Raw genomic sequence first — 4,436 nt, 5'->3', positions numbered from 1 at the left:
CACAACACCAAACTTAAATTGTTGCTTGTCCCCAAGAAACTAAAAACAAAGTAGGATAAAAAAAAGAGAAAATACAATAAATCTCAAAAATATCAATGAAGATTAGTTTCAATTAGATGAGCGGAACTAGTAGCTTTTTGCTTCTGAACAGTTTTGGTATCTCACTTTATCCTTTGAAGTTCAGAATGATTGGCATCCATAGGAACTCAGAATTTAGATAGTGTTATTGATCCTTCTAGTTTAGTATGTTGATTCTTGAACACAGCTACTTTTTTAGTCTTGGCCGTGACCCTAAGCATTTTGTTTTCCAGTATTACCACCGGATACATAAATGCCACAGACACATAACTGGGTGATCCTTTTCAGATTATGAATCAGCTTTGCTAGAGTCTCCAGTTAGAGGTGCCCAGAGCTCTTAAGCACACACTTTTTGCTTTGGACCACGACTTTAACCGCTCAGTCTCAAGTTTTTCACTTGACACCTTCACGCCACAAGCACATGGTTAGGGACAGCTTGATTTAGCCGCTTAGGCCAGGATTTTATTCCTTTGGGCCCTCCTATACATTAATGCTCAAAGCCTTGGATCCTTTTTAGCCTTGCCTTTTAGTTTAAAGGGTTACTGGCTTTTTCTGCTTGCTTTCTCTTTTTCTTTCTTTTTTTCTTTATTTTTCGCCATTTTTTTCGCAAGCTTTGTGTTTTTCACTGCTTTTTCTTGCTTCAAGAATCAATTTTATGATTTTTTAGATTATCAATAACATTTCTCTTTTTTCATTATTCTTTCAAGAGCCAACAATTTTAACATTCATAAACTTCACTATAAAAAATATGCACTGTTCAAGCATTCATTTAGAAAACAAAAAGTATTGCTACCACATCAAAATAATTAAGCTAATTTCAAGATAAATTTCGAAACTCATGTACTTCTTTTTCTTTTTCAGAAAACATTTTTCATTTAAGAAAGGTGAATGATTCATGGAATTATTCATAGCTTTAAGAAATAGACACTAAACACTAATTATCATGTAATAAAGACAAAAACATAGACAAAACATAAAGCATAAAAACTGAAAACAGAAAAATAAGAACAAGGAAATTAAAGAACGGGTCCACCTTAGTGACGGCGGCTAGTTCTTCCTATTGAAGATCCTATGGAGTGATTTAGCTCCTCAATATCTCTTCCTTGCCTTTGTTGCTCCTCTCTCATGGCCTTTTGGTCCTCTCTGATTTCATAGAGGATAATGGAGTGCTCTTGTTGAGGTCCATGAGTGGGCTCTCTTGTTTGCTCCATCCTCTTTCTAGTGATGGGCTTTTGAGATGAATCTCTCTATCTCCCATGACTCGGAGTTGGAAGCAACTGCTTTCCCTTTCCTCTTCCTAGAGGTTTCTCCGGCCTTAGGTGCCATTAGTGATTATGGAAAGCAAAGAGCTGAGCTTTTCCACACCAAACTTAAAAGCTTTGCTCGTCCTCGAGCAAAATAAGATAGAAGGGAGTAGAAGAAGAATGATGCAATTAATTTTGAAAACTTATGAATGTATACAAGAAAAATTAAAAAGAGTTGAAAACACTACAAGAAAAAAGGTCTATTGGCACCCTTTTTTCTTGCCACGCTTTAAAAGCGTGCCCAAAAGTGGTCTATGGGCACGCTTTTGCGAGGGTGGCCATTGATTTGTGATTTGGCAACGCTTTTTTTTGCCACGCTTAAAAAGCGTGGCCATAGAGGGAAATCGGCACGCTTTTCTAAGGGTGGCCATTTATTTGAAATTTGGCCACGCTTTTTTACTGCCACACTTGAAAAGCGTACCCATAGAGAGAAATCGGCACGCTTTTACGAGAGTGGCCACTGATTTGATATTTCGCCACGCTTTTTTTGGCCACGCTTAAAAAGCGTGGCCATAGAAAGAAACCGGTATGCTTAATAAATGTGGCTATACCTTGTGTATTTTGGCACCCCAAAAAAACGTGCCGATAGAGTTCCCTCCTCAAAAATTTAGTTTCCCACCTATTTTTCCCACACTTAACTTTTTTTTTCTAAGTTATCAGTTTTTACTACCCAACAACCCACACTAATAACTTACACACTAAAACAAAGAAACCCTAAAAATTCATCTTCTCTGGCTCGAACCCTCTCGAACCCTAAAAGCTAAGGCGCTGTCAGCTTCATCGTCGCGATCGAACCCAGCCCTGGTCGCCTGTCTCTGTGGCGTCTTTGAATTAATGGGAAAGTAAAGAGATGTGGCCTACTACTGGTCCCCTTGTTTTCATGATTTGGCTGTCCTATGTGTAATTAAGTTGTTAAATATCATACTCACAATCTTTTTTTGCCTCAAGAGGTTACTAATTCCCACGAATGATTAAAGTACTTGGATTAAAGTGCAAGCAGCCTTAGTGCAAGCAGCCCAAAATTCTCCTTTGGATGCCTCAAGTAGTAGACCAAGAAATACTCCCCACTCCTCTGAAGCAACTCACATTCCACCAACCGATGATGTAAGTAACTGTCCTAGCCTTGTATTATTGTCATTCTCTTGATTTAGATTATAGAATTTCATTTTTCATGTTGAATTTATGTTGTTGGCTGAATTGAGAATTGAGAATTGTTGATTATTGTTGATTAAGAATTTATGTTGTTGGCTGAATTGAGAATTGAGAATTGAGAATTGAGAATTGTTGATTATTGTTGATTAAGAATTTATGCTGGCTGAATTGAGAATTCAGAATTGTTGACTATTGTTGATTGAGAATTTATGCTGGCTGAATTGAGAATTGAGAATTCAGAATTGTTGACTATTGTTGATTGAGAATTTATGCTGGCTGAATTGAGAATTGAGAATTTAGAATTGTTAATTATTGTTGATTGAGAATTTATGCTGGCTGAATTGAGAATTAAGGATTGTTGATTATTGTTGATTGAGAATTTATGTTGCTGGCTGAATTGAGAATTGAGAATTTTTTATTGAGAATTGAGAATTGTTGATTATTGTTGATTGAGAATTTATGCTGGCTGAATTGAGAATTGAGAACTGTTGATTATTGTTGATTGAGAATTTATGTAGCTGGCTGAATTGAATTACTGTTGATTGAGAATTGAGAATTGAGAATTGAGATAGAGGGTGTGTGAAAGAAAGAGATTTGGCAATTTAATCTCATTTTCGGCGGAAGCCGTTGATCGCGGTTGGGAATAAAGCGCTCTAACATGCCCACATCCCTTTTTTTGTTGAGTTTTGACCATATATTCTCCTTTGTCATTTTCTCTTGCTCGGTTTTTCCCTTTTCTTTCTTGTCATTTAAATTTAATTACTACTATCCTGAGGTAGTGTAGCATTAATTAGGGAAAAGGAATATGGATTTTAGTTATAGATGGGTTGCTTACCATTCAGCTAAACCAATTGCATGATGATGATGCACTTGTGAATTGTAGCATTCTTTTTAGCTTTTAATTACTTGTTACCTGCGAGTCCACTTTACACCATCTCAACATCTTCCGACTTGCTTGTTATCCCTTGCCTCTTTCATTTCTAGCTGACTCAATTTTGACTCCACACACCAAATCTGCTAATGGATAATAATAAAAAACAAAATGTAACCAGAATTCTGAAAATTTTTTACTCATGTAAATGTTTGTTCCTCTGCTCCAATAATTTGAAATTTGTGTGAACAGCTCCTTTTGTGACCATGTATAGGGGACTATTTCTTTTGTGTTTGATATGTGTTTTTTGTTCTAATGGCTGAATATGCAATGTTGTGGGATCTAATTTAAGTTGCTTTGCCATTTTCATGTTTACTCAATTTGGATTTGGAATTGGATTTGTTGGACTTAATTGAAGTCGATTTTATAGCATGTACTAACACAAGATTATTTAAAATTCTGCAGGGCAGTGATAAAAACAATGGAGCTCATAATGGATGATCACACTACTCATGAAATTTGATATTTTGTAACTAAGTATATAGAAGTAGATATGTGACACTTGTTGGAATGACAATTCTTATTTACTTGTTATGACTATTTTTTGGTACTTTGTCATCAAAACCTACTTTTATGGTGACAATTTTATATGTATGTCTTTTTTATGGGAAAGTTTATATTTGTTGGATTAGTTCAATATATATAATTTTATTTTTGTCTATAATTTTAAAATTTTATATGAATTTTGCACGAAATATTAGGAAGATTAATAAAAAAAAAAAAAATTCTGACCAAACTTATGGGCACGCTTAAAAAGGGTGGCTATACCTTAATTTTGGGCTCAACAAGCACACTTAATAAGCGTGGCCATAACTTCGCAATCGGCACGCTTTAAAAGCGTACCCATATTCTCATCTACTGGCACGTTTTATAAGCGTACCCATATCCTCATACGTTTACCCTATTGGCACGTTTAAAAAGTGTAGCCATATCTTCCCCTATTGGTACGCTTTTAAAGAGTACCCAAAGCA

General features: G+C 35.6%; 1 long non-coding RNA gene across 1 annotated transcript; it reads left to right on the top strand.

Annotated features, from left to right (window-relative positions):
• LOC110263973 lies at nucleotides 2,364–4,024 on the top strand. The gene is made up of 2 exons (XR_002349698.1): nucleotides 2,364–2,486; nucleotides 3,871–4,024. It is a non-coding gene; the product is annotated as an uncharacterized LOC110263973 (long non-coding RNA).

This window comes from Arachis ipaensis, chromosome B06 (assembly GCF_000816755.2).
Source record: "Arachis ipaensis cultivar K30076 chromosome B06, Araip1.1, whole genome shotgun sequence".
Classification (NCBI taxonomy): Eukaryota; Viridiplantae; Streptophyta; class Magnoliopsida; order Fabales; family Fabaceae; genus Arachis; species Arachis ipaensis.
Note: the sequence above shows the minus strand (reverse complement) of the source record. Positions and strands in the feature narration are given on the sequence as shown.